Raw genomic sequence first — 19,953 nt, 5'->3', positions numbered from 1 at the left:
TCACTCACACAATAATAAATCAAACCAGGGCCGGTAGCCTTTAGATCACGTCGGGCCCGCAGTGTTGTTTTTATTTTTGAACGCATTTGCCAACAACGTGAACGCTGATTTAGCCTCCGAGAGCGCTGTTTGGATTACAACGAGGTGATATGTTACACGGGCGCGGCGCCGGCGCTCCGTTCGCGTGTTTATGAGCGACAGCCGTGCTTAACTCATTCACCGTCATTTCCGAATTTATTCGAGAAGTGAAAATATGACGTAGAGCGCCATTCCCGAATGTGTTCGGGTTTTAGTTTTTCATGCTTGGGTGTCGATAAAGCGCTGGCCATGGCCTCTGGCAATATTTTTTCTTTTCCACAAGGGGGCAGCATTTCCCCTTATTTCATTTTAGCCCGTTGTTATAATAATAAATAATATACAGTAAAGTCTCGTTAAATCGATATTCAAGGGAGTCCGAAAAAATATCGATATAACCGGGACTATCGATATATCCGATATCGATATAACGAGACTTTACTGTAATACATTTAATTTCAAGCGCCTTTCAAAACCACCAAAAAAACAAAGAACACAACAATAAAACCATAAGTAAAATGATAAATAATAAAATAGCAGATTGAACTAGACTTTAAAGGCAATTTTAAACAGATGGGTTTTGAGGTGGGACTTGAAAATAGGGAGGGAGTCGATATTACGGATGTTGGGTGGGAGCGAATTCCAGAATTTGGGAGCAGAGCGGCTGAAAGCTCTGCATCCCATCGTGGTGAAACGGGCAGGGGGCACATAGAGGTGAAGGGACAGGTGTTCCAGCTTCAGCTGTTGTTAAAGCGCGATATAAACCAGTATTTATGTATTGAATTATATTTTGAGGAAACACCCTCATTTCAAGCTCATATAACTCCAGACTCATATAACTTGGGAACCGTCACAGTTTGCATGGTGGTGATGGTGGTGGATCCCAAAAAAAGCAGGCAGGAGGACGCAGCAGGGTGTAATTGACAAATTGTATTAAAGTCAGCAGGAACAAAATCTGGGTGAAGCAAACACATACAATGACCTGACAACAAACGGTCGTGCCGGGAGTCCTTTTAACTGCCACTGAATGGAACGACCAACACCTGTGCAGGTGCAGGCGGGGCCGGCAGCGCCACCCGTTTGTCGCCAACCAGATCGTGACAGGAACTAACCTTTTTTTCAGATAAAAACAAGAGAGTCTAAGATTTCTTACGCTGCATTGACTGTTTATGTAGTTCTAAAACTCAATATTCTGTGGGTCCTTGAATTTGAGTGACAATGACAAAAACCCTGGCACTGGAGTGGACATATTTTTGCACGTCAAAACAGAGTTAATCGTATGACGAGACTGGAAAGACACTAGACATCATCGAAAAACTGATCAATCACCTGACCCGAACTCAATAGAGCATGCATCGTAGCTCCCGATGTGGATACTAAAAGAATAAACTCCCGAGGACCAAACAAGAACTGTCTAGCTGGCTAGCTATCAGCTATCTATTATTAGCTATTAGCTAGCTATCTGGCTAAATATTAGCTATCTGGCTAGCTATTAGCTGTCTAGCTAGCTAGTTATTTGAGTCATGAAACACATTAGCTATCTAGCTATCTATTAGCGAGCTGGCTAGCTATTAGCTATCTAACTAGCTTTCTATATACTTGAGTTATTCCTGGTTGAGTAAACGCTGGCACGTGTGGCTGCCGCTGCTCGCCCAGAGAAGAAAAACTTTATCCTGTGACTATAAAGTGACCTTGAGAGTTTTGAAAGGCGCTTAGAAATGAAATGTTTTATTCTAAAAAAAGGCCGCGGTAGAGGCCTGGAAACACGTTAAATATTCTGTAGGTACTGGAATTTGAGTGAAAATGACAAAAACCCTGGCACTGGAGTGGACACATTTTTGCACATGGTCTGGCAGTGAATGAGATAAAACCACTTTTTTTTTGAGTGGGAGCATAGCACAGCACCTTTCAAGCCTCTGGCGTCTGAGTTACAGCCATCTTGTGCAAGTGCTGAATCCTGTAAAGCAACAAAGGTAACATGATGAGCACTTTAAGCTGAGGCCCTTTTGTAGCTTTAGCCCCCGGATTGCTTTGGACAGGCTGGCGTAAAATGTGAAATAGGGAGACGGGGAATTGGGGGGGGGGGGGGGGCGAGGCGAGCGTGGACTTTAGTGACTTGAAACGAAACACGGGCGTACAAAGAGATTCCACAAATGCCAGCAGACACTGACAGATCGCCAAAGGCCAGGTAGCGCTTTCAAAACATCCTCCTCGCTTATCACACGCATGTGCACAGCTGGCATGCAGCTGCTGCTCGAGCCGATGTAAAGAACAAAAAGGATTTTATTTTTTAAATTTTGGTCGTTTTTATTTATGTCATTTCAATCATGTCAAAACGATCAGTTTCACTGCTGCGTTTGGACCCTGGTTGTGTTTTTTTTTTTTTTTTGTGTGTGCTAGCTTCTTCCGATAGCGCACCGTGGACATTCCATTGCAGACTTTTGGGCTTGTATCATCTATGTCGTTTTTTGCATCTTCACTACGGAGAGCCTCAAAGCCACATTCATTTATAGTGATATCTCGGTTTACGAACCCCTTGACTTACGAACTTTTCGGTTTACGAGCGTTAAATTTATGAAAATTTTACCGTCGCATACGAACTTTTTTCGGGATACCCACAGAGCTGCTTCAATGAGCCTGTTCTTCGAAGAACAAAGTGGCAGCCTACTGTTTTTATTCCTCTATTCCCCACCCCCAGTCTTTGGTTAAAGCCACGTGATTGGTCAAGAACGCAGCAGTGAGTGGAGGTGGTTTAAACATTAAAGAGACAGGCAAACGACAGTGAGAGAGTTTCAACTTTGATAGTTCAAAGGCAGAGTGTAGACTGCAAGGTTAAAATATCCCATCAATCAGGCTCCACAAACAACCCGCACAAGCCATCTGTACACTTGATGCAAAAAGATATCAACCCAGCTAAACAGAACACAATTGATGAGGAACTAGGTAAAATTATCGCAGAGAAAGCACCTACAATGGATCATCACAAAGTTAAAGAAAACTACTTCATTACACAGCACAGTTTATTTATTTAATGATAATGCCATAGCACATTTATAATACATTCAATAAGGTATAATTTGTGTAGTTTTAAGGCTTAGAAAATTAGAAAGTAGAAAATTTTATGGGGGCCTGGGAACGGATTATTCTCATTGTAATGGTTTCCTATGGGAAATTAATTTTGGGGATACACACTTTTCACCTTACACACTCTATCTGGGAACCAATTAAGTTCGTAAGCCAAGGTATCACTGTATCAATGTATTTATTTATATTTTTTGGGGGGTGTCTGAACATTCAGTCCATCTTGTATAAGACCATAACTGCTGATGTTTATGGCTGTAAACACCTTGGCCTTATGTAAGCATTTCCTCAATTTCCTGCCACACATCTCCATTGCATCATCAGACAGCGCTGTAACAACCCCCCCTCCCCCCATCTACGCCGTGCCACCTGTTGAAAGTTTCTCCGACCCAAGTCCTGCCTGGTGGTGGGGGAGGAAGTTGTGCTTTTTAGTGCAGTTTACGTTCAAAGGAAGGCGACCTGAAATGGGCGACACATTCGGATGCACATTAAATAAATAAATACATACATACATACATACATACATACATACATACATACATACATACATACATACATGAATCAATATGTAAACAAATAAATACATTAATTAATGCAATGTACATACATATACATAAATACATACACAAAATTAAAATACATAAATAACTCAACAAATAACTAACTACATAACTAAATAAATTAAATATGTAAATATGTATAAACAAATACATCAAATGAATAAAAATACATACGCAAATAACCAGATAAATAATCGGACGAATAAATAAATAAATAAATGAATAAAATATGTACATACATACATATAAATAATGCATGCAAATCAATAAAAATACATAAATAAATAACTCAACAAATAAATACATGAATTAATTACATATGTAAACATGTCTAAACAAATGCATACAAATAAATACAAATAAATCCATAAAAAAAGAGTTAAATAATTGGATTTGAATGAATAAATAACTACAATAAATAAATTCATAGAAATAAATACATACCCATACAAATAAATAAATAAATATGTAAACAAAAAAATAATTAATCCAATATGTACATACATATAAATGAATACATACAAATAAATAAAAATACATAAAGTAATAACTCAACAAATAAATAAATTACAAAATAAAATAATGATGTAAATATGTACAAACAAATACATACAAATAAATACATAAATAACCAGATACATAATCAGATGAATAAATACATTTAAAAAATATTTACATATATATAATTAAATCCATACAAATAAAAATAATACAAATAATAAAAATAAAAATAAATAATGCAACAAATACATATCTAAATAACTAAATAAATTAAATATGTATATACAAATAAATAAAAATAAATACATCAATAACCAGATAAATAATCGGATGAATAAATAAATACAATATCTACATACATATAAATAAATACATACAAATAAATTAAAAAATACATAAATAAATAACAAATATGTCTATAGATACAAATAAATAAATACCCAGATAAATAAACAGATAAATAAATAAATATGTTGTGGCTTTTCTGTAGTTCATGACACGTGTGTTGCGTGACTCAGGGGTGGTGGGTAATCTCTGAAAAATGTTTTCAGGCCATTTTTAGCCTCATTTGAAAAAAAAAAAAAACAATTACATTTGAAACATCAGATTCAAATTTCCCGATAAGTGCGGAGGCGAGAGTAAAAACGCTCTCATCTCTCAAGTTCTTCAAGATAACTGAGTAAATGAGTCAGCAACAAAAGTCACGTGACCTTTTGTCCCACAGTTCAGCGCGCGATGGCTTGATCCCATGTTGAAGAGGATGGGGGGGTGTATGACCACATCGGGTGCACCGTGTTATGATTTTTCTTTCTTTCATGAGTAGGAGACGGATGACCCGGGACGGGTAATCCATTCCAGACACCCGGCAGCCCTGCTACCTATAGGCATCAATCGTCTCCCATTTCACTTGGAACAATAAACCCATTGCCTCCGAGAGAGAGAACACCTCCTCTGTGGAACATTGCCTGCATGCTCTATAAACCTCAACCTTCTAGTCACCTCCATAATGGCTTGCGAGGGGCACTTCAACCCCGACCCCGAAATGGCAACTGCGAAGCTTGAAAATGGTGGTGATTATGTGATATGTGACATGTGACCCCCTGAATGAACACCTCATACAGAGAATTTTTTTGTTGTTGCATAACTCAGATGGAGGCTGCGTTCAATGAGGCCCAGATGGAAGAGGATATGAGTTTTGAAAACAAAACCCCATCCCACGCTGCCCCCCCATGACACCTTTGCGCACACCCACGACTGAAAGTCCTGCTTCGTTGTCACTCCATTCACAGTGATGTGTCAAGTGTGCTACGACGAGTTCCACAATTGGCACCTGAGTCTCCTTCTCATGGTACAAGGAAGTATCTTTAACTGTTTGTCGATGGCTGAATTTTCTACTTTTATCTGTCTCCAGGGGCGGCCATTTTGCCACTTGATGTCCATCATAGTGACAAAATGCTGATGTTTAAAAACACCTTGGGACCAAATCCAGAAAACAGGTGGACCCTGATCTGAGCCCTGAGGTACTTTGATGTCTTTTTCAGCAAGTTTCATGGCTGGCTTGTTTTGTTTTTGTTTTGTTGTGTTTTAAATCCACACAGAATGAATGATTTTGTCATAAAAACCGAGCAGATTGAAAATAAATATAGTACATATTAGTATTGTACGTCATTAAAAAAAGTACTATATTGTATATATATATATATATATATATATATGTATGCAATTTTCCCCTGAAATATAAGCCCTTTTATTGCTTAGAATGGAAAACATCTTCAATGTTATTTTTTCCCCCAAAATATATATACACATATTTTTTTTAAATAAATTTCTCATCAAATAAATGAATTCATTAATTAAATATGTAAATATGTCTAAACAAATACATATAAATAAATACATAAATAACCAGATGAATAATTGGATGAATTATATATATATATATATATTTATTTCATTTATAAGCGCCTTTCAATATATATATATATATATATATATGTGTATATATATATATATATATGTATATATATATGTGTATGTATATATATATGTATATATATGTGTATGTATATAATATATATATATATGTGTGTGTGTGTATATATATATATATATATATATATATATATATATATATATATATATATATATATACAGTAAAGTCTCGTTATATCGATATCGGATATATCGATAGTCCCGGTTATATCGATACTATTTCTATGCACGCACGGAGAAAATTACATGCAAACAGGGTCGGATATATCGATAGTCCCGGTTATATCGATATTTTTTCGGACTCCCTTGAATATCGATATAACGAGACTTTACTGTATATATATATATATATATATATATATATATATATATATATATATATATATATAAATATAAACGTTTTTCTGATGTCAGTTAAGAAACAAAAAAGTGACGTCGGTTGTCCTTTAAGTAAGTATTTTGATGGAGGGGGTCCCAGGAGGGTGCGGGGGGCACGCAGGTGTGAGCCGCTCCCCAGGTGCGCTTCCACAGGGCCTGCACGCAGCACCCGTAATCAGCGCGCCAGGGCGCTAATGACAGCTCTGTTGTTGTCAGACACGCAAACAAACTCCCCAAGCTGGCACGCACGTCTTATCGCTGGCTGCCACCTCACGCAGGTCAGCCACAACCGGAATGTTCTCAAAGGGGAACAGCTGCACGCTTATGTAAGCCGCTCCCATTCGCGCTGGCGACGAGGCCCCAAAGGTCAAATAACACTTGGGGACAAAGCGTTTGGTGAAGGGAGGGTGGAAAGGTTGTTGTTTTTTAAGCCAATGTTTTGATACGGCGCTCAAGTGGGCAAATACAAACCAAGCCGCGGGTGGGCAAACTGGATTTTTGAAAAGGACGCATTGACCTGGTCAGAATAATAATTAAATGTGGGCGGTGGGGGTAATTTTTTAAAAACAGAATATTTCTCATCACATATTTTTGGTTTTTGTCTGTCGAAGCTCTCAGTCGTACAAGAGTGGTCCATCGATGAAAAGGTTTCTTCATCTTCAACCGTCATCTGTACTTCTTTGAAGGTGTCGGACAGTTCGCTTCTTATCCAAGAGGCTTCGTCAGCAACTAAAATCTTTTGCTGGTAGTTTTGGCTACCAGCAAAAAAAAATATATATATATATATATATATATATATATATATATATATATATATATATATATATATATATATATATATATATATATCCCTACTGAACCTCACCCCACGATGGCCATTTAGTGAAGGGTTTTGCTGTTATACATTACTACATGACTTTCTTTTTGTAGTTTTGTAGTTTATTTAATACATTGTAAAAATGAAAATTGTAAAAAGCAATACATTGGGACGACTAAACAAATTCTCAAAAAAAGACTTTATCAACATCGCAGGGATAATACTAGAGGGCCTCAATCGGCAGTACATATGCACCTAAAAGCTAGCAACCACTCATTTGACGACAATGAGGTTAAAATTTTCGCGAAAGAAAATAGATGGTTTGAAAGGGGAGTAAAAGAAGCGATTTTCATAAAACAGCAAAACCCTTCACTAAATCGCCATGGTGGGGTGAGGTTCAACTTGGATTGTTCCTACAATGGACCTCTTTGGCAACACAGGCTTAGTTATGCTGATGAGGTGATACCAGAGCAAATGGGGCAATCACCCTATACTCATGCAGGACAATAGAAGTAATCAGTGTAGCCGCAGGAAGTAGTACTCTGCTCCCCCCCCCTACCTGAGAGCAAGGACCAATCGTAGCAGAGTCTGGCACTGCCACGTCTGGACTTTAAGGATATATATATATATATATATATATATATATATATATATATATATATATATATATATATATATAGGGCCAGAGCTACCAGCAAAAAAAATAGTTCGCTGACGAAGCCTCTTGGATGAGTAGCGAAACGTCCGACACCTTCAAAGAAGTACAGATGACGTCCGAAGAAACATCGACATTAGCATTGATATTAGCATATTTTCATCGATATTAGCATATTAGCAAAGCTTCTCATCAATCCAACTCTAAGTTTGACAACCCTGGTCACATATTTCTTGACTTGAAACCTCGTCGGTGCGTTTCCAGGGGAAGGTGAATTCATTATTTCCTGAGTGAGGCCTTGGGGTCAAGGGTCACGTTTGTTGCACAGTTTCCAGATTAAGCCCCGGTGAGTTTTCACAGTTGGTCAGAGTCACAGAGAGTGATCCTTTTCCAAAGTGAACATTCAGGGACGTACGTTGACAGGGCGTGTAATCAAAAGAGAAGAACCGGCATGAAATATGCGTCTGAGATTTGATTTATACGCGGAGGTCAAAGTTATGAATGTAAAGAAAAGCGTACGGACTGGATTCGAGTGTGGTTCAAGCGGGGAAGAGATGAGGTTAAAAATAGGATGCGGGCGACGCGGGTATCACATAATAGCATCCTGGCGAGACTGCAGGCCCGATGTGCCTCATTACACGTCTCGACATCGCCGCAAAGGGACAGCGAGTAGAAAAAAAAAACATCAAAAATTGCATATGTATGAAAGGCGGCCATTTTAACTCATTCACTGCCAGACGATGTGCAAAAAATGTGTCCACTCCAGTGCCAGGGTTGTTGGCATTGTCACTTAAATTCCAGGACCCATTGAGTTTCAGGACTACATAAATATTTAATACAGCATTAGAAACCTTAGACTCTCTTCTTTCATCAGATAAAAAGAGTTAATTCCTAAATTATATGAGTCTGGAGTTATATGAGCTTGAAATGAGGGCGGCTGTCCAAAATACAATGCAATACATACATATTTATTTCTATAGCGCTTTAACAATAGCTGAAGCTGTAACAAAGCGCTAACATGGAAGATAGGGAAATGCTGCCCTCTTGCGGAAAAGAAAAAAACATTGCTAGAGGCCATGGCCAGCGCTGTATCGGCACCCAAGCATGAAAAAAAAAACAGCTGAATCAGAAAGCCTTTAATTGTCCCACAATGTGGAAATTTGCAGTCCACAGCAGGAATTTGAAAGGGGGTGAAAATACATATATTCATATTTTTAATTCCTGAATAAATTCGTGAATGAGTTAAACTGCGACGAGCGATGCTAACCGTTAGCAATGCCTATGGCATTTTACACCATTTGCGACCATTTCACGATGCTGGTTTTCATTCCCTCTCGTTCCATCAGATACTCGTCCTCCCTCCACCTCTATGCCCCCCACCCATTCCCGTCTCAGCACGATTGGGGACAGGGCTTTCAGCTGCTCTGCCCCCAAACTCTGGAACTCACTTCCTCCCAACATTCGTAACATTGATTCTCTTCCCACCTTCAAATCCTATCTCAAAAGCCACCTATTTAAAATTGCATTTTTCTGTGTAGCTCTTTCTCTTGTTTCTATTTATAACTCTATTTTATTTATTGTATTCTATTTGTGATTGCATTTTATTGATTATAGTACCTATGCTTGTCTGTGACTGTAAAGTGTCCTTGAGAGCTTTGAATGGCGCTTAAAATGAAAGTTATTATTATTAGTAGTAGTAGTACTAGTAGTAGTAGTAGTACAGTGAGACCTCAACTTACGAACCTAATTGGTTCCCAGACAGAGTGTGTAAGGCGAAAAGTGTGTATCTCAAAAAAAAAAATCCCATAGGAAACCATTAAAATGGGAATAATCCGTTCCCGGGTTTCCATCAAATATACTTTTCAACTAATTAAGCCTTAAATCTATACACAACATACCTTATTCTATGTATAATAAATGTGCTATTGTATTGTAATGAAAGAAATACACTGCATTGTCTCATAAAGTCACTTTATTTACATTTGTGATGGTCATTTATGGCTTGATGGAATGGCGTTGGAGGTCGAAGGTCAAAGGGAATTGCTGTTTGGAAAGAGAGGCGCATTACATGAGGACTGTAATTAAAGAAATGAACTGTGCTGTAAAATAAAGTTTTATTTACCTTTTTGATGGTCATTGATGGCTTATGGAAAGAGAGTCGCCTTCCATAAGGACTGTTGGTAACTTAACCTCTGGTGCTGTTCGGTCGTGTGCTTCCGCCGAAGATCACTCCGCCAGCCGTGGTGGGTGTGTATTATGAAAATAGTGCTTACTATAAGGTTTAATTTTCATAAATTTGACGTTTGTAAGACGAAAAGTTTGTAAGATAAGGTGTTTGTAAGTTGAGGTCTCACTGTAGTAGTAGTAGTAGTAGTAGTAGTAGGAGTAGTAGTAATATAAACAATGTGGTTGATTTGACTACAGAACATATAAAAAAATGAAGTTACCTGTATCAAAACCAGATATCCGTCAGGCTATCAAAAAAAAAAAAAAAAAAATACAATAAAATAAGCCACGCCTACCATCTTTAATAAAAAAAAAACAATCCAGAATTTCCCATTTTCTCTGTAGAAGAACATCCTGCTGTTTTTTTTTTTTTTGTTGTTGTTGCGGAAATTGGTCGCCATTGCGTCATGACACAAACCGAGAAAACAAACCGGGCCAAAATGTAATCTCCTTGTAAGGCAATTATCAGAATTAAAAGCACATTACCGCACATTCGGGCATGTTAACCAGAAATTCGCCATCTTATGTAACCTCACATTAGGTAGGTACCAAAAAAAAAAGCCCATTTGTCGGCAATACATTTGTTTTAAATTCCTCTCGTCGATATTAAGTCCAAACAAGGGCACATGGCAAGGAAAGGTGGTGTAAATGGGGGGGTTGCCAGATGAATATGCGTGCACTCCTTGGCAACAAAACGTTTTGGGTGGGAATATGAGAGGATGTGGAAAGGACAGTTGTGGTTTGGCATGGCAGTTCTGCATTGGAGGCTTTTTATTTAGTGAGAGTGAAAAAGGCAGAAAAGGGGATCATTACGGCTCCTGGAATAGCATAATTAGAGAGAAAGGACTTACTGTCTCCGAGCACTAAACCCCCCCTCGACTCCCCTCGTCTTCAGACTCAGGTATTCAACATTCAACATTGGGCCCCTCTATGTCTTAAATCAACCAAAATGAGATTAAGGACTTGTTTTTTTTTTCTTTTTCCGAAAGAACAGTGAGCGCTGTGAACATGCCAAAAGTCTTGTTCAAGCAAAATGTCCGCCTGGATTAGAAATAATGGATATAATACATAATACATAGATAGATAAATAAATAAATACCAAAATAAATACATAAATATGTCAATAAATAAATCAACAAACATATAAATAAAAAAACAAATACATAATAAAAGCATACATATATTCATAAATAAATACACAAATAAATAGATACATAAATAAATACACAAATAAACAAATACATACAGTAGATAAATGAACAAATAAATACACAAATAAATACATAATTGAATATATAAAATAAATCAATAAATAATTACATAAAGAACACATAACAAATAAATATATAAATAAATACAGTAGATAAATAAATAAATAAATGAACAAATAAACACAGAAATCAATACATACATACATAAATATCTAAACTAAATAAATACATAAAGAACACAAAAAATAAATGAATAAATAAATACATACATACATAAAGAAATAAATGAATGAATGAATAAATACCAAAATAAATACATAAATATGTCAATAAATAAATAAACATATAAATAAAAAAAACAAATACATAATAAAAGCATACATATATTCATAAATACACAAATAAATAGATACATAAATACATAAATAAATACACAAATAAACAAATACATACAGTAGATAAATGAACAAATAAATACACAAATAAATACATAATTGAATATATAAAATAAATCAATAAATAATTACATAAAGAACACATAACAAATAAATAAATAAATAAATACAGTAGATAAATAAATAAATAGACAAATGAAGAAATAAATAAATGAACAAATAAATACAGAAATCAATACATACATACATAAATATCTAAAATAAATAAATACATAAAGAACACAAAAAATAAATGAATAAATAAATACAGTAAAGTCTCGTTATATCGATATCGGATATATCGATAGTCCCGGTTATATCGATACTATTTCTATGCACGCATGGAGAAAATTACATGCAAACAGGGTCGAATATATCGATAGTCCCGGTTATGTCGATATTTTTTCGGACTCCCTTGAATATCGATATAACGAGACTTTACTGTACATACATACATAAACAAATAAATGAATGAATGAATAAATTCCAAAATAAATACATAAATATGTCAATAAATAAATAAACAAACATATAAATAAAAAAACAAATACATAATAAAAGCATACATATATTCATAAATAAATACACAAATAAATAGATACATAAATACATAAATAAATACACAAATAAACAAATACATACAGTAGATAAATGAACAAATAAATACACAAATAAATACATAATTGAATATATAAAATAAATCAGTAAATTACATAAAGAACACATAACAAATAAATAAATAAATAAATAAATAAATAAATAAATAAATGAACAAATAAATACAAAAATCAATACATACATACATAAATATATAAAATAAATAAATACATAAAGAACACAAAAAATAAATGAATGAATAAATACATACATAAAGAAATAAATGAATGAATGAATGAATGAAGGAATGAATGAATGAATAAACGAATGAATAAATAAATAAATAAATAAATACCAAAATAAATACATAAATATGTCAGTAAATAAATAAACAAACATATACATAAACAAACAAATACGTAATAAAAGCATACATATATTCATAAATAAATACACAAATAAATGGATACATAAATACATAAATAAATACACACATAAATACATAAATAAACAAATAGATACAGTAGATAAATGAACAAATAAATACACAAATAAATACATACATGAATATATAAAATAAATCAATAAATAATTACATAAAGAGCACATAAATAAATAAATACAGTAGATAAATAAATAAATAAATAGACAAATGAACAAATAAATACACAAATCAATACATACATACATAAATATATAAAATAAATAAATACATAAAGAGCACAAAAATAAATGAATAAATAAATACATACATAAAGAAATAAATGAATGAATAAACGAATAAATAAATAAATAAATGAATGACATTTTAAAAAGGGAACTAAAAACGGAGCCACTATTTGTCACCTTTTTCGTTTGGTGTCTTGTATTTAACCCAAAATGACATCCCAGTGCCAAAGATCTCAACTAGTGACTGTGACCACAACTAGAAAATACATCACCCGCGATTGGTCGTTACCTGGTACCCAGAGTCACCGTGATGTCACTTTCACACACTTGACGGCCCATGGCAAAATGGCCGCCTCGTAAAATAGCAAAACATGGGCAGATTTTGCTGCTTAATTTTTTTGGGGGGGGGCAACACTTCCCCTTTCAAAGAGTCCATACTATCTATTAGCTGTCTAGCTTGCTGGCTAGATATCTAGCTAGCTATCTAGCTATCTAGCTGGCTAGGTAGCTATCAGCGACTGTATCCTGTGACCTTGAAGAGTTTTGAAAAATGCTTATAAATTAAATGTATTATTATTATTATTATTATTGTTTCTATTAGCTAGCTAGCTTTCTATCTATTTGAGTTACTTCTGGGTTGAGTCAACGCTGGCCTCGTGTGGCTCCCGCTGCTCACCCACAGAAAAACGTATCCTGTGACTGTAAAGTGACCTGGAGAGTTTTGAAAGGCGCTTATAAATGAAATGTATTATTATTATTATTATTATTATTATTATTATTATTATTGTTTCTATTAGCTAGATAGCTAGCTTTCTATCTATTTCAGTTACTTCTGGGTTGAGTCAACGCTGGCGCGTGTGGCTCCCGCTGCTCACCCACAGAAAAACTTATCCTGTGACTGTAAAGTGACCTGGAGAGTTTTGAAAGGCACTTATGAATGAAATGTATTATTATTATTATTATTATTATTATTATTATTATTATTATTACTCTCCAGAAGTCGAAGGGGTGAACTCTGACTAACAAAACTTCCCCCTTAGGAGGCTAATTCTAGCTAAAATGTGCTGTGAATCATATTCGTTGTTTATTGTTTTTCTTTTTCTGTGTTAAACGGCTTTGAATGTTTTATATGACTAATTCATCAGCTTCAGTATTTTCTTTTCTTTTCCATTCACTTTGATGAATGAAAAAAAAATCAAACGCCCTTGATCGTTAAGTTTATGATGCAAGGCCTATGAATGGCCTCTGCTGTAATCACGAGTGATTATTGTGTCCAAGAAACATACGAAACAGATTTTTTTTTTCTTTTCTTTTTTTCGAACGATTTGTGGCAATGAAGAGCCGGAAACATTTGATCAGAAAGAAAGTCAAACAACGGGTTTGGATCAGTATCGTTCCATTATTCCAAGATCAGACGCGGGAGTTTAATCACCCGGGAATCTCTGTGAGAGAATGTTGATGTGGCGCATTTTCTGCGGACTGGGTTCAGGAAGCAGTGAATACTTTATTACTCTACTCGAGTAACGTCGTTTTTTTTTTCAGTCAAAAAGGAAAAGAAGGAGATTTACCTAGCATTCCGGCTATCTAGCTGGCTTCTCGCTAGCAAGCTATTTGTTATCTAGCTCCCTGGCCGGCTATCTAGCTAGCTATGTATTAGCTATCTAGCTAGCTTTCTATCTATTTGAGTTACTTCCGGGTTGAGTGAACGCTGGCGCGTGTGGCTGCTGCTGCTCACCCACAGAAAAACGTATCCTTTGACTGGAAAGTGACCTTGAGAGTTTTGAAAGGCGCTTATAAATTAAATGTATTATTATTATTACTGTATATATTAGCTAACTACCTAGCTTTCTATCTATTTGAGTTACTTTATTATTATTATATTGTACTTTCACTCCTTATACAGTGATACCTCGGCTTACAAACGCTTTAGCTCACGAACTTTTCGCCTTCCACACACTTTCTGGGTACCAATTAAGTTCGTAAGCTGAGGTATCACTGTACTTGATACCTGATCGTTTTACTTACGTAAAAAAATCAGCAAAACGACTCGATTGGTCTGACAGGTTTTCACACGTTGAGGTGACAAAGAACTCTTATTCTTATTTAAAGTAATAAAACTATCGCTGGCCAATAATAACCTGCTAAAAAAACAATTAGCATTAGCTTTTGAGGCGTGTTGTTAACTTGATGGACAAGCTAACGTGCTACCTAGCTTCGGTCCTGAGCTAACATGCTGATCTTGAACTACACTACTGAAGTGAAGTAAATGAATAAAATGTACAATAATTCTAATATTTAAGAGTATTTATGATCATAAAATGTTGTACTTTTATTCAAGTATAAGTGTACATTATACAATCGACGTTAGCTAGCACGTAGCTTTAATTGTAACAGCTGCAGTTGCTAAGAAAGCGCTAGATCAATAAACATGTATCGTGTTGAATCTACCAGCTTGACTCCATTAGCAGTTTTGCTAGCCCTGATGAAAGACAAGGAGCTGGAAGGGTCACCGGGACAAAGGTCACCGTTTACACAACAACGAAACACCAAATTTGGCCTTCGTTAGACGGATTAGAAGCCTAATCGAAAACACTCCGAGAGCCTCTCAACCCAACCCTTAAACACTCTCTCCAGGGGGTGCCCTGACTCTCTTCCTCAACCATAACATCTCAGACTTCAAACGCTCCATCTGTAAACCCCCCAACCTCTGGCCGCTACCCACAATTCCTCTTCTCTTCCCCCCCCCGACGGACCCCATGCGAAGGTGCAGCTGTCGGATGATTAATCGCCCGGGTTGATTGTCGGGTGAGAGGCAATTGTTGCCACAAGCCGCCGGTGCTCATCTAATGACGGGTTCACCTGCTATTGACTTGTAGCGTACCGTTCATTAGCTTCTTAATGGGTTCCATGAACTGCGACGGGTTCGGGTGACGTGGACAACATATGGTTTGTTGTGTCAGAGTTCAGAAGACCCTGATTAACTTCAGAGAGCGATTTTCAGTTCCTTTGTCTTAATTGCGAGAAAGTCCCATGATAAGTTGGTGTGGACTGTAGCGTCATGTCGTTCGATAGCCACGTTTAGCCGGGCAATGCGCAAATATGTCAAACGTCGACGTTGTCCATCCGTCGACCTCCATCTTGTTTACAGTTGTTTCTCCGAGAGCATCAAAGAAAGCTTAGGACAGAGGTTTCAAACTCATTTTTTGTAGATACGGTTTCCTCTTGAAGGTCATTAAGAATTTGGGGCAACCATTAGCATGTTTAGTTTGTATGTACAGTGATCCCTTGGCTTACGAACTTAATTGGTTCCCAGAAAGTGTGTGTAAAGCGAAAAGTGTGTATTCCAAACATTACTTTCCCATAGGAAACCATTAAAATGAGAATAATCTGTTCCCAGGTACCCAGAAAACATAATTTTCAACTAAATAAGCCTTAAAAGTACACACAATATACCTTATTTTATGTGTAACAAATGTTTTATGGTATTGTAATTAAAAGAATAAACTGTGCTTTGTAGTAAAGTCGTTTTATTTACCTTGATGTAATGGATAGCTTTTTGCATAGAGTTTTGAAAGATGCTAAGAAATCAAATGTATTATTATTATTACAGTAAAGTCTCGTTATATCGATATCGGATATATCGATAGTCCCGGTTATATCGATACTATTTCTATACACGCACGGAGAAAATTACATGCAAACGGGGTCGGATATATCGATAGTCCCGGTTATATCGATATTTTTCGGACTCCCTTGAATATCGATATAACGAGACTTTACTGTATTATTATTGTTATTGATGACGTCAGCCGCACATGCTCGCCCCCCGGTGGCAATGATGCTTATCACACCACAGACACAAAGTCTGCCATTTAGTTGTAAGTAGCCATTTTAGGGTCAATATGACAATTTCCAGATGGTTCGTCGCTGCCAAATTGTGAAACAATTGACTTTTTTTTGTAATTGTTTGTGTGTGTGTGTGGGGAGGGGGGGCCAGAAGGGTGGCGAAGTTTTGCGATTTACCACCCGACAAACAAATAAATGTATAAAAATCCAAACAAAACTCAATAAGTCATTGTTTTGCCGTAATTACCACCCTAGTTAATTTTTAGGGGGATTTGTTGTGGGTTGGGTAAACAAAGGCTCCATAAAGTATTAAGTGGTAAGTGGTGAGTTTTAGTGGTTATTTCTTATGTAACTTTGTTCTGAACTTACATGACACGATAACCAAGCTAAAACGTGGAAACCTGCAAATATTGCTTGTAAAAGATACAATAGTTGCTCGACAGCAAACTGGAATACATTATCTTTGAGCTCCGAAGTTAGGATATTTTTCAAGATAAAATCATGATCAATTCCTCATTGCGGTTTCTTGGGAAAGAGAACCAATGCCAACGTGTAACCGCGCTGCTTCGTTCCTCCAAAGTCGACGTGATTATCCGGATACTCCGTTTGGAAAACTGTCGATTGTGTGTCCTCGGGTTCAGCCAAAACGACAAGGGGGAATGCTGTCTTTGTTTGCTTCTCAAACAGTTCGTATTTTTTAGTACTGTTGGCACGGCCGACGGAGCAGCAGTTCAACCAACACGGGTGGATTTGTCCCCCAGCTCTCCCTTTCGTCTTATTCCAGCTGTGAATGCGATCGTTCACTTGTGTCAATACATCCATGGCAGATCACCTTCCCGCTGTCAATTGTTCTTCCAACCTGGTCTAACATGTTTTTTTTCAGTGATACCTTGGATTACGAACTTAATTGGTTCCCAGACAGAGTGTTTAAGGCGAAAAGTGTGTATCCCAACAATTAATTCCCCATAGGAAACCATTAAAATGAGAATAATCCGTTCCTGGGTCCCCATAAAACCTAATTTTCTACTTTCTAATTTTCTAAGCCTTAAAACAAATTACACAAAATATACCTTATTTTATGCATAATAAATATGCTATGGTATTATAATTAAAGAAATAAACTGTAATGTATAATAAAGACTTTTTATTTACCTTTGTGATGGTCCTTGATGGCTTGATGGAATGGAGTGGCCGGTTTCATCAGCATTAAGCACTTGGTGAGGAACATAGCCTTCTTCTTTCACCATCTTGAGGAATGATCCCTTGTAGGTGCTTTCTCTGTGATAATTTTACCTAGTTCCTCATCAATTGTGTTCTGTTTGGCTGGATTGATAGCTTTTTGCATCAAGTGTACAGAGGGCTTGTGCGGGTTGTTTGTGGAGCCTGATTGCTAGGAATTTTAACCTTGCAGTCTACACTCTGCCTTTGAACGATCAAAGTTGAAACAAGTCCAAATTTCACTGTTTTCTATCCATTTTGTCAAACTCTCTCTCTCTCTCTCTTTGTCGTCTGCCTGTCTCTTTAATGTTTAAACCACCGCCCCTTTAGACTAAGGGATAGACCTCTGCGGCGGAGGATCCACCAAACCCCTGAGACGGACTCACCGACAGCATCCCGTTATAGTCATCGTAGCTTCAGTTCTGTTCTCATTTGAACTATGCCCTTCCATACGTATTTGTCAGGCTTTTGCTTATGATGATACTAATGCAGCGTGTTCTACCAGAGACAAATTCATTGTGTGTTCTATAAACTCGGACCAGTGGTTCTTAATCTTGTTGGAGGCACTGAACCCCACCAGTTTCGTATGCTCATGCATCAAACCCTTCTTTCAAAGACTGTCCACAAACTGCAGACTAGACTAAGGCGTGGACCTCTGCGGCGGAGGATCCACCGAACCCCTGAGACCGACTCACCGAAACCAGTTTAAGAACCACTGACTTGGACAATAAAGAGGATTCTGATTCTATAGTTTCATTTTTAGTAAGCGCCCCGTCGTCAAGGTCCGTGAGGGTTGCCTCTTCTCACCATGTGGTTGTAGTCAGTACATGTGGCCTCATGTCGGAAAGAATGTAGGTTAATATAGCAAGCGGGGATTCTGGACATAACACTTTGCCGTTTATAGCTCAAAAGAGCTAGCAATGTGCCCCAGATCGTAAATCTGTAGACGTTTGGCATGGTCGGAACTCGTAAGCGAAAGCTTGAAGAAAAGCGCTCACGTGCGCCCTGAAAGGAAAGAGATGAAAGAAACAAACCACGCCATGCAGTATTCTGAGTTTGGGTCGTAGCCCAGCCACTTTTCGTCTGGACAGAGGATGTATATGAGCGATGATTTCATAGTCCAGAAGAATTACCCCCCCACCCCCCTTGCAACACCCCTTTCCACTTCCTCCACCAGCCATGTTATGGGAAATAGAACAGTAAAGATTCCAGGCTGAACTTATGCCAGAACTAATTCGAGCGTGGCAGATAATTTTTCCCCAGTCTCCGTCTCCCAATTATAAATTCCACGGTCGGATCCAAGGTTGATATACGAAACAGAGAAACCAGGGTTGACGTTGATTTCTTTTCAGTCCTCTTTAAAGGACAACCAACAAGTTGTGTCCATAATTTGTAAAATCACTTCAAAGGACTTCTACTGAGCGTATTTTACAAAGATTCCACCGCATATAGCTATATTTTACATTACATTCAGGAAGTCTTTTTTTTTTTAGTTGATGACGATGCCTACGTGACGTCATGTCAGGAACGAACTGATCGAGAAAGCGACACACAATGCATTTTGGGTACTTTGTTTGTTCTGAAAACATTGTGTTGATGGTGAAATTAGAAGGAAAAACACATAAATAAAGTGATGGTGGATCGGTGTGTGTCGCACCAAGACTACCAATTGCAGTAACACCATATACAAGTG

General features: G+C 36.8%; 1 long non-coding RNA gene across 1 annotated transcript in view; it reads left to right on the top strand.

Moving 5' to 3' along the window:
• The window catches only part of LOC148897517 (uncharacterized), an 82,272-nt gene that overhangs the window by 53,890 nt on the left and 8,429 nt on the right, over nt 1-19,953 (top strand). The window contains exon 2 of the long non-coding RNA XR_016114916.1: nt 5,629-5,737. This is a non-coding gene — a long non-coding RNA (uncharacterized LOC148897517). The remainder of the gene's footprint in view (nt 1-5,628; nt 5,738-19,953) is intronic.

This window comes from Hippocampus bargibanti, linkage group LG05 (assembly GCF_051943395.1).
Source record: "Hippocampus bargibanti isolate YZ-2025 linkage group LG05, ASM5194339v1, whole genome shotgun sequence".
Lineage (NCBI taxonomy): Eukaryota > Metazoa > Chordata > Actinopteri > Syngnathiformes > Syngnathidae > Hippocampus > Hippocampus bargibanti.
Note: the sequence above shows the minus strand (reverse complement) of the source record. Positions and strands in the feature narration are given on the sequence as shown.